General features: G+C 40.9%; 1 protein-coding gene across 4 annotated transcripts in view; it reads right to left on the bottom strand.

Moving 5' to 3' along the window:
- KIAA2012 (KIAA2012 ortholog) overlaps positions 1-12,276 on the bottom strand; it is a 971,910-nt gene that overhangs the window by 354,606 nt on the left and 605,028 nt on the right. The gene's annotated exons all lie outside the window — the stretch shown is intronic.

Genomic DNA, 12,276 nt, shown 5'->3' on the forward strand with positions numbered 1-12,276 from the left:
GCTACGGAGATTACTCGGCTACGATCATCCCAGAGGAGTATTTAAAGTTGCGTGACATCAGCAGCCTTGCCAAAGGAGGGTATTCCACTTGTAAGGGGTGTGAATGGCTTAAAAAACATTGCTCTCTACACAGTCAGTGACAGACAGACATGCACACACAGACTCACACACGCACAGTTGCCAAATCTGGTTCGACTTCCTACCTAACTACATTATCACACTACAGCAGTACGCAGTTACAGCATGCACTATGGAGATTACTGGGCTACAGCTCTCCTAGGAGAGTATTTCTAGGTGGGTGACATCAGCAGCCTTTCCAAAGGTGGGTATGTGAAATGTATGGGGTGTGAGTTACCTAAAAACATTGCGCACTATACAGTCAGTGAGAGATTGATACACACACGAACAATAACATACACTCACACATGCAGTTGCCATGGCTGGGGTTAGAACTCCTACCTAACTAGTCTATTACACTACAGCAGTATGCAGTTATGGGACACGCCACAGAGATTACTGGCCTACAATTCTCCCAAAGGTGTGTTACACATTGGATAATCTCAGCAGGCTTGTCAGGGTACCGCTATGGGGTGGCCAGTGTGTGCATGGCCCATACACCATTCATGTAGGGGTGACATGCTACTGGCGGCCACACATGGGGTCATATGTCACAAGTGCATGTCCAGGGCAACTAGCTGACTGTCCTTGTACAACCATGTTGCACAGGTGGCACGTGGACCACATAGTCTGTGGCGCTGACAGGTACTGGTTGCTAGTAACTGCAGTTTGTGGCATCTGCAACTGATGTGTTTGGGGCCCTTCGGCTGTGTGCTCGGTGGGTCTGGCTTGGATGGTTGCTTGTCACAGTCACTCTCTTCCACATATCTATATCCATCTACCTTTGGCTTATTATGGTGTGTTGTCCTTACATATATGTCTGTATTCCCATCCACTGTGTGTGCAAGGCATGAGTGGTTCATACTGACATGTGTCTGCAGTAACTATTGCAACCGCTGGATATGTCTGGTCCACTGGTGTTTGCATACATGGCCTTCGTGTGTTTAAGTGTGTGAGCATGCCCAGTATGACCTTTCAGTATGTTGATGACTGACATTGCCTTCATTAATCTAAGTGTGTGAGCATGCCTAGTAAGGCCATCTGTTATGCATGTGTGGAGCATGTCTGGTGGTTTGTACTGCACAGCTGACCTTTGTGTTGGAAACCAACAGGTAGCATGCTGTGTGTCTGCACGGTATCCACTGATCATTTGGCACTGACTTTTGCAACATCTGACTATTTCCATGTTTCTACACAGGAGTGGGGGGGCACACCTGACTGTTAATGTATTTCTATGTGATGTGGGGGGCACACCTGACAGTTGTACACATTTGCTAGGACTGTACTGGTATGTCCTGTAGTCTGATTCTGTCAGTGGTCTTACCCATCATGCTGGCTACGCCATACTGGTGTACTTCCGTTTCTATCTTTTGATTGCATATACATTGGTTTCAAACTTCCTAGCTGTCACAACTGACATCCCGCTACCTGGCTTGCTGTGGTCTGCCCGTGTAGGCCTGCGTGGGGGTCAGCCATACCCCTCATTCAGAGGCCATAGTATGGCATTTGTTTGTGTTTGTCTACACTTGTCCTGGTGGCTGTGACTGTTGTTGGGTATGTGACCCTCCCTCCTGGCTGGCATGTGTGAGTCACTTATCCAGTGGGTGTCCCAGTGTTGTGGGTGGTGCTGCAGGGCTGCCTATGTTAGATGCACGTAGTACACTGCCTACGGATGGTTAGGCACAGGTAGTGTAATGTTTGTCATCCGTTTTACTGTATGTGAGAGTCAGAGAGAGGTGCTATTCCCTGGGTCCCTCCCATGTCAGTGTATGTGCTATGCGTTGCCTCTTTGCCAGGGCCAGGGCATACTGGGCATGCCTCCTTCTGCCTACTGGGGCAGGCTCAGGTTGTTCCTCCCCCAAGTCACTCTCTGCCTGTGCAGGCCTTGGCATTGTTGGGGGCTATATGGCCCTGCCCCTTGCTGCTCCTGCTGCAGCTGTTTCCACAGGATCATATTGTGTAGCATGGCACATACAAGGATGATTTGGGTACATGTAGCTGGCGAGTACTGCAAGGCTCCACCAGATGTGTCCAAGCACCGGAACCGTGACTTGAGCATCCCAAACACATGCTCTATATTGATTCTTGTTTGTGCATGTGCCTCATTATGGAGTTCTTGTTTGGGTGTGTGTGCGTTTCTGATGGGTGTCATCAGCCATGGCTCCAGTGCGTATCCAGGATCCCCCACTAGGTGACCATGTGGGATGTCCCCATTGGCAAATTTCTGGTACAGCTGCATCAGATGCCAGATGTGGGAACAGTGATAACTACCAGGGTAGCCAGCACACATGTTCAGTATTATGCCCTGGGCATCACACACAACCTAGCAGTTGATGGAGGGGAAGCCCTTGCAGTTGATGTAAACCCCACCCTGCTCACCAGGTGGTGCTTTGATGCATATGTGCGTGCAGTCTATTGCATCCACTACCTCAGGGTATTCTGCTATTTGGTGGAAGAGACACATACTGCTGGCCAACACCTCACGGGTGAAGGGGAAATATATGTGCTCACCGACATGTGCTGCCATGGCATCCAGGAACTGGTGGAGTACCCTGGATGCTGATGCCTGTGAGATCCCCATCATATCCCCAGTTGGCCTTTAGAAGGTCCTGCAGCTAGTATTCTTAGGCCTACACATACCATCGTTTCCACTGGGATGGGTTCCCCTCTGTTAGTTCTGTGTGTCAGGCATGGCCGGCACAGCTCAACAATCTGCTGTAGGAGGTCCCTGTCCACCCTATAGTGCTCCACTATTTCCAACTCATGTAGCCCTTGGTAGGTGACCCTGGGTCTGTACACTCTTCTCAGTCTCCTCACTGTGGGTTGGTCGGCAGCATTTCCATCCTCGCCACCCTCAGCCTCTTCCACAAGTTGTATGATAGCTATTGCAGCCCCTAACATTTTGCTGTTATGAGTGTTAAAATTTCCCCACTTGTTTACACTGGTGTTGTAGGGTGTGGGAAAAAACAGAGGGGTAGGTGTTTGCATAGTTTATAGTGGTGCTCTGGGCTGGGCTAGTCTGCTGCCTGTGTAATTGGCTGGTTCTAATCCGTTTCACCTGGCAGCGAACCTAGTATCCCTTGATTAATTTCCTACTGCTGCTTTCCCTTCCCATTGCCCTTCTGATTCATCCCAGGGGTGTGCCATGCAATCGGTGTACTGCAATGTGCACACTGCTACTATTTCTTGGGTTCACTTCCTTTATCTTCCTGTAGATCCCATTGCACGGCGCACACACCCGATTACAATGTGTCGTACATGCTGGGCAGGTTTAGACACACCTCCTGGTTTTGCTGTGCCAAGCTGGATGCAACCCCGAGCCACAGGGCTCCAATCCGCTGACAGTACGCCCGACACTCCCACCCATGTCACCAACCTCCTAGTCTTGCACTCAGCTATCCATACTCATAAACTGTTCAGACCTGCCTCACATGCTGGTGAAAACCAAGATTCACTATCCTTCCCCTCATTTGCATAGAACTGCCTACTAATGCATGGTTACATGTGTCACACTGTGCCTCCCCCCTTAGTAACCACTACTCACTGGCTGGGTTGTCTTTTGCCTGCCATTGACTTGCATGGCGGAATACTGATTTTAGTTAGACTGTTGTTTGGTGGACATATCATAAGTGTTGTATTTTGTACATTTGGCATTGTTTGCAATGCCAATGCCCTTCTACTTGACCATTGGCAAGCTTCCTCAATGCTATGCAGCCTTTATTTGGAGCTGTCCTAGCTCTGTTTTGCAGTTTGCAGTGCCGTACTCAGTTACTAACCGAGTACATTTCTACATATTACACTAATCCTGCATGCCCTGATTCCTGCTTCCTGGATGGCAAGTTTACCTCATTTGCATGGTTTTCACCTGCAAATGGAGTGATTTGCATATGGTGGCTGGGGACATGCAGTACTAGGGCTACAGCGCTCGCGCACATCAAACGTGCAAGTATGTCATTCGCTCGGCCGCCATATTGGCAAAAATTTCATCTAACACTAATCATGCATGCCGTGCAAGCTTTTGAGAATCCAGGGAGAGACTGACATCATTTCCTGTAACATCATGCATTCATGAATAATGTACTAGTTTATGAATGGGGTCTATATTAGAACACTGAAGTTTTAAAACTTTGAATGTTCTAATATCAACCCCTATTCAGCGAACGCTTAAAATATTGAACATGTAGAACAGCGAATTTTTTCCCGGGGAAAAAATTTGCTGTTCCGAAACACATACACACAACACAAGCACACCAAAAAAACAGCAATCCACACACATACACTACTGTACATACACTACTATCTATCCAATTACCTTAACCCAAACCCTAACCCTAAGGTCCGTCACTATCGCACACTCACTTCACCCGCGCCCTAACCCTAACTCATCTACCCGCCCTACCCTAATGTCCGTCACAATCGCACACTTACCTGACCTGCGCTCTAACCCTAACTCACCTAACCCATGCCCTAACCCTCATGTCCACACAATTGCACACTTACCTGAACCCGACCCGTAACTTTCCACCACAGTGCTGAAAATAGCGAAGCCACAGAAACGGCCAACCAAATTCTTTCCCTAGGAAAAAATTGGTGTTCTGCAGCTTTGCTATTTTCAGCGTTCGCTGAATAGGGGTTGATATTAGAACATTAGAAGTTTCAAGACTTCGATGTTCTAATATAGACCCTATGAATGACATCCATGTTATCAGAATTATTGCAATAACAGAATAAAATACTAAGTAATAAAACCATATTTATGTTGTTAAAAGTTGTTAAAAAGTGTTTAAAATTATTATTTAAATTTTTTTTTTCTTTATTAAAAACTGCTAGCATTCACTCAGGCTTGAAAGAGCCAGTATTTAAACCTGTTTTGCTCTCTCTTTTTTCAAGGTACTCGAGATAGAAATTGTGTCAAAATCCAAGAAACAGATGCAGAATAGCTAAACGTACTGATAAACCAACACAAAGTTCAAAATCCAGTAACAAAAGGCACAGCACAACCATCCATATAAAACAGGATTTATTGCATCCAAGCTTTCGAGTTAAAACTCTTCTTCAAGAATAAATCAATACACTAAAACCACAGAATAAATAAGCAACACCAGCCAATCAGAAAACATAAATCATAAACACATTATATTATTAACTAAATAAGTGCTTTCCAAAATATGTATTTAATTAAAAAACTTCGCAGAAGCACTATAACCAACTTAATAATACATTTAAAACATTTTATTGCAATCTAGAATGCTTCATAAAATATATATATAGCACTCTAACTAACATATGCTTGTCTTAATTTCAGAATAGGTTTAATACTATTAATTTTATTAAGCCCTGGATGAACATCAGACCTAAAAAAGTTTATCCATTTGTATTCTGCCCTTTCTGTTGCATTCACAATATCCCCTCCTCGCTTATTCTTAAAGACTCTCTGTAATATTCTAAATTTGAACACATGATCACTCCCAAATTGTAAAATATGCTTACTAAGTGCATTTGTTTCAACCTCTCTTCTTATCTCAGATAAGTGGGAGGCAATTCTCTCCTTAAATTTACAATTGTTTTTTTCCAGTATAAAAGCATAAACATTTCTCACAGTTAGCCAGATAGACTAAGTTCTCACTGTTACACGTCCCAAATGCCTTACAACTAAATTTAGCTTGTGTAATGGGATGTATAAATTCTGTTTCCATATTAATGTACTTACAGAAAGTACAATTATAATAAGGGACTGTGCCTTTATTAAACCTAGGTGGTTCTTCACGTTTACCAAAATCTTTATAACAGAGAAGTTGTTTTAAGTTCTTCTCTTTTTTTATATATAAAATAGGACCTTTCTCCTACCATCTTCCTAACATTGGCATAAGAGCTTAAAATAATCCAATTTCTTTTAATTATAGACTGAATCTGTCTGGAGTGTTTATTATACTTCATCATATATCCCATTTTCTTAGATCCAACTTCCCTTAGGGAGCTAGCATTATGGGCAGTATTACCTTCAATAAATAAGTATGGTTTACCTGTACTAGATTGCTCAGACTTGGCATATTCAGCATTCTTGGTTAAAAGACTTCTATTATAACCTCTTGCCAAAAAATCGTGTCAGTTTCAGCTACAAACCCCTCTTCCATAGTATTCAGTCTACTAGCTCTTAAAAATTGACTTTTAACTACACCTTTGTAAATATGAGTGGGTGCATACTGGAATTGTGCACATATCTGGTTGCTTGCACCTCTTTCCTATATATACAGATGTATGAATTCTACCATTGATGTTCATCAATTTAACACCCAAGAAAGTAATTTTCTCTACTGAACAATGCATTTCAAACTTAAGGAAGCTAGTACTATTTTGTAGATGTTCAACAAATAGCTCCAATGCATCCCTATTTCCTTTCCACAGCAGCACTGTGTCATCTACAAAGTGCTTATAATAGACCAAAGCATTACTGTAGTAATAATTTCTACTAGAATCAAATATAGTGTGTTCTTCCCATCTAGCCAGAACTAAATTAGCATAGCTGTTGGCTACCAGTGTGCCCATGGCTATTCCCAATATTTGATGGAACACTTCATCCTCAAACATGAAAACATTATTTTGCAAAACTATTTCCAACAAAGAACATATCAATGAAACTTTGTTGGCTGCAAAAGAGCTATGCATGACTAAAAATTCTGAAACATATTCAGTTCCTATATTGTTGGGGATGACCGTAAACAAGGACTTAATATCCATGGTTATAAACATCACATTTGTCATATTTACATCCATAAATTTACCCAGCAATTCCAAAAACTCACCAGTATCCGCCAAAGTGGCCCATTGCTTTCCTGAGACTATAGGTCTCATTGGGGGATGCAGCAAATTTTTATGAAACTTAGGCAGCCCATAAATGACAGGACAAATTGGGTGTTCTATATAGAAATAATTATACTGTTCAGGAGTAATCACTAATTGCATCAAATAATCATATAATTCAGTTTTTAATTCTATAAACCATCCTATTCAACTCAATAGCACTTATAATCTTAAATGTTTCACTATCACATAAAAATTCATACATCAATTCCTGATACTGTTGTACATTAACTATAACTATTTTCCCACATTTGTCAGCTGGTTTCAATACAATGTCAGTCATTTTAACCAGATCCAGCAATGCTTTTCTTTCACATAAACTTAAATTGTGAAAATTAGATGACTTCCCCTTAAAGAATAATTCATATACATAATTTTCACATAGTTGTAAAAATGCTGTATCAGTCGCTGTACTATTAGGCAGAAAAGTACTACTTATTTTCAAAGCACTTTCAGTATTGACATTGTTATTCCCAGACAGCATTTTCAAGTCTAAATTCCTAACAAACATTCTTAATTCTGTAATGCTGTCATTCAATAAGCCATTATTAGATGGAATAACAGTTAAACCCTTGTCTAAAGGTTTCACCTCCATTTCAGAAAATTCAAAACCAGACAAATTGATAACAGTATGTCCTGCTAAGTCTTTCTTCTCCTTGTTATAGGGCCTACCTTCGGTCTCGCCCCCAAGTCTTTCCGTGCATGCTCTGTGTTCCTCTGTGGTGCTCCCCTTTGTCTGCTTTGATCCCTCTCTCTCGGCTGCACTGGTATTGGAAGTTGTACGTTTATTTTTACATTGGTTTCACCTGAAAAATCACTCCTTGTCTCAGCAACATTAGCATTACTATTGTCGACCTCACCAGACGAATTACTGTCAGTGGACACTTTACTGACTTCACGAACAGTAGATTCACTCGCAAAGGGGTCCAAAGCCATAATGGCTCCCCCTATATGGGACACGACTCCTTCCCATACATTCAGTGTTACCGTATTACTCATATTAGAGGAGCCCTCTTTTCTAGTTTGGTGCTGCTGAACATTAGCATGATTTGAACTTATATTTGATGAAATACGAGCCCTTACAGTCTCCTCTTTTGGCCAAGAGAAGACATGGCTGTTTTTGAAATCAGAAATGTCTCTAATCAGCATTCACTTCTTAGTAGTGACCAATTTACTCTCAAACTCTACAAGCTTGTCCAACACATTTTGGTACTGTTGTGTAAGTCTCTCAAATTCTTCACAGGCAACAATTTCATTTTCTAGAGTGTCTATCTGTGTGCACAAATCATGCTCTATCTCCGTGAAAAAAAATCATTCATGATTCTGATATATTCCATACTAGTATACAAGTTGAGTTTTTGCCATTTCTATAAAAGAGCGGGATATTTATTCCCATAAGTCGGCATTTTGGTTACTCTCAACCGTCTCGGCACAATACCCATCTCAAGTAAGCTGAGAATGAAAGTCTCTGCCATTGCAGTCTCTTATACTTCTGGACTAACAATTCCAGTTCATGCATTTTGCATAGACATTCTTCTCTTTTAGAGTCAATTAGAGGCATGGTAACATTCAACTTCTCAGAAATAGTAGATGGAGAAAGGGGCAAAAGAGGGTTCTCACCAACAGTTAACATTTTTTCATAGATAATCCACTCATCTTGGCGTTAGAATTCTTCCTTCTCACAGGATGGTTGTATAGGACAAATCAATGATGTGCTATTCTCATCAACAAACCAAGCAAGACAAAATCCAAGAAACAGATGCAGAATAGCTGAATGTACTGATAAACCAGCACAAAGTTCAAAATCCAGTAACAAAAGGCACAGCACGACCATCCATATAAAACAGGGTTTATTTTGCTTATATCTTAAGAGACTCTTGGCATTGCTTAGAAGAATTAAAAGCAGCTAAGCTTGATAAGGATGACTTGCTTGTGGCAATTGACGTGGTTAACTTATTTACTGTGATCCCCCATGACACAGGCTTAGAATATTTTTCAGAATGTTTATCTCAAAGTGGACACTGAACCAAACCCGAGTAAATCTACTGGTTGACCTGTTAAAAGTGGTGCTTAAAAATAATTTTTTGGCATATGAAGGTGAATTTTTCTGGCAAAAATCAGGTGTGGCCATGGGGGTGAAATGTGCCCCAGTTTTTTGCCAACCTATTCTTGGCTGAATGGGAAAAGAGGTATGTATTTTCTTCTCCCTTTACATCCAGGATACATGTGTATTATAGATTTTTGGATGATATACTTATAGTTTGGAGAGGAACAACTTCTGAAGTGGCAGAATTTTTGAATTACATTAACAACACCACTCAATACCTAAAGTTCACCTATAGGGTACACCAAAATGAAATTGATTATTTAGATATTCTTCTCACAAAAGATAATTGCAGAGCAGAACTATCATCTAACATATTTAGGAAACAGACCAACGCTAATACAGTATTGCATTTTGACAGTTGTCATCCTGAACACCAGTATGGGAGCATAGTCAAGGGACAGATGGTCAGGTTGCCCAGGTTGATCAGTGATGACAAGAAATTTTCTGAAGAATTGTTTAAGTTGATTGGGATGTTCAAGGACAGGGGTACCCTATTAAGCTGTTATTGTCAACTAAGAAAGAAGTAACCAGAAACCACTCGGTTCCTACCCATCCTAAGAGGCGGGTCACAGCAATATCAAAGTAAATCATGATGATGGCTCCAAAAATGATGTTATGGTTTTACCATTTAATCAAGATGCCTCACATTTAAAGGGGAGCATGAAGAAAAGAAATTGGGGTCAGAGCCTAAGACGGTTTACAATAGAGGCAAAAATATTAAAGAAATTTTGGAGAGGGACATGGATACTAAAAAGGACAATTATGTCTGTAGGATGCTTCAGTTCAAGCTGTAGATTTATTAATGATGGACCCTATGTCCAGACTGACTCTTATGGTGGGAACTTACAGTGTCCAGGGCACTGTAATTGTAACACTAAAAATGATGTCTATATTGCTAACTGGATTTCCTGCCCTGCATTTTATATAGGCAAGAACACCAGGAAACTGCATGACAGGATTATAGAACACAACAGGGATATTAGAAATGCAAAGTGTACCAGTGCCCTTTACACACACACAGCTCAGCATATACAAATTTCAAAAAGTTCCTATTTTTTATTATTGATAATGTTTTGGTCAGTACAAGAGGGGGCGACATTGACCTTGATCTGCAGATCAAGGAAACTGAATGGCAATTAAGACTCAATGCCAGGGTGAAACCTGGAATTAATGACACAATTTCTATCTTGAGTACCTTGAAAAAAGAGCAAAACAGGTTTAAATACGAGTTCCTTCAAGCCTGAGTGAAATCCAGCAGTTTTAGTAAAGGAAAAAAAAAACAAAATAATATTTTTAAACAATTTTTAACAACTTTTAACAAGTCTGTATAGTCCATTATGTCCATTAATCTGTTCATACCAGTCTGGTATGATGTTCTGTGCATATGACAGTATACGTGTGTGTGTGTGTGTGTGTGTGTGTGTGTGTGTGTGTGTGTGTGTGTGTGTGTGTGAGAGAGCATGCATGTCTGAATGAACTTGTGCACAGATATGTGCGTTTCTGTTTGGGTGTCATGTTCTGTGTAAGATGACAATTTGTGGCAATGCATATATCTTATGTGCAAATGCCATATCTCATACACAGCTCATAGATTTTACTATGTTCATTATACACAGTTGTCCCCAGATGTTATGAGGAGCACTTTTCAGTACTTCAGTTTAATGTCTGTCAGTAGATAAATATCCCAAATTAACAACTAAATCAAAAAGTAAAAAGGGTTTTTGCTTTTTGGTTTAGTTGTTAGTTGGATATTTTGCAGACACCTTAATGGTTATGGACATAAGCTGGGTTTAAAGACCCTGTATTTTTAGAATATAGCCAAAGACCCACTTATCCTGTACTGACAACGTCATAAGAAGGCCTCAAAGTGTATGTCCACAGCTAGTGGCATTTGACTTTATTGTCCTGAGTCTGTCCATAAAGACTTAAAAAGTAAAAAGTAAAAAGTCATGGGCATTCCAAAGCCATCTAGCTGAAGCACAATGTCATTAATGGGTCATTTGCTAATATCCCATGGGCCTCTATTACAGGAGGATTAAGGTATCACACAGTTAAAACTATAGCTTGGCTATGTTTTTCTTGTAGTTTTTACTAATTCCTTTGTCTGTTGGACCTTTTCACATTTTGGGTTACATCTGTATACTATCTGTACGTCTCACCTATACATATCTTTTGCAACAGCACATTCCCTTTTCATGATGCATTTGCTGTTTCCCTGTTATTTATTTACTCTTGTGACATATTAGATTTCATGCATCTCCTTTTCACACACTAGTGTATGCTGATTTCTGATGACTACTAAAGTAGCTTCATTAGTTAACGTATATAGCCTGTCACATATCACTCAATTTCTGCACTTCCACACTAACTTTCTGTAGTCTCACTGCACAGAGTAAAACTTTATAATCCCCTACTCAAACAGTTTCTATGGTCATCTTATGTATAGCATATACAGATTTACAGAATGTGGGCACTAGAAACCCTCAAAAAAAGGTTTCTGTTTCCTCTCCACATAAAGCTTCTATAACCTTCCCACATACAGCTTCCTTAGATTTTTCATGACATGGCTTTTATAGCCTGTGCAGGTAGAAATATTATAACCACTCGTCATAAATTTTGTAGTAATTGTATGACTTCTTATTCATTCGCTGTGCATGTTTAGTGACGAGCAGCTGCATTGCTATCTATACCCTTGCATTGCTGCTGCATCCTAAAATGACAGTCTAGATGAGGTTTTAGTTTTCTGCAGAACGTCTTCAGTTAAAAATCCCATTCCTTGCTTTTATGTACTAGTAGCCATGTGTCTACCACTCTCACACTCACTCACTCTTCATCTGCTTCTCCTAGTTATGGCCACAGCGGCAGCAGACTACAGGTAGACCAGACTCCCCTTTCCCAACCACAGAATCTAGTTTATTGTGGGGATCCCTAATCATTCCCAGGACAGCCATCAAGTACATAATTTCATCTTATCCAGGGTCTGGCATAGGGCCTCCTCCCAGTGGACTACGCCCAGAAGAATTCCAGCAAGCTTTCGGACAGTTCCTAAGCAAATGGCTGAAGAACATAATGCTGGCTTCTGCATGGATGAAGATGAATGTCCAGTCACTGGACTCTCACCTTAGATTATTACTTAAAGTCTACATAGCCTCAGAAGGTATATGGAGGCAGAATGTCCTACACAAGGGGTA

This window comes from Protopterus annectens, chromosome 6.part0 (assembly GCF_019279795.1).
Source record: "Protopterus annectens isolate FY-2018-M chromosome 6.part0, PAN1.0, whole genome shotgun sequence".
Classification (NCBI taxonomy): domain Eukaryota; kingdom Metazoa; phylum Chordata; order Ceratodontiformes; family Protopteridae; genus Protopterus; species Protopterus annectens.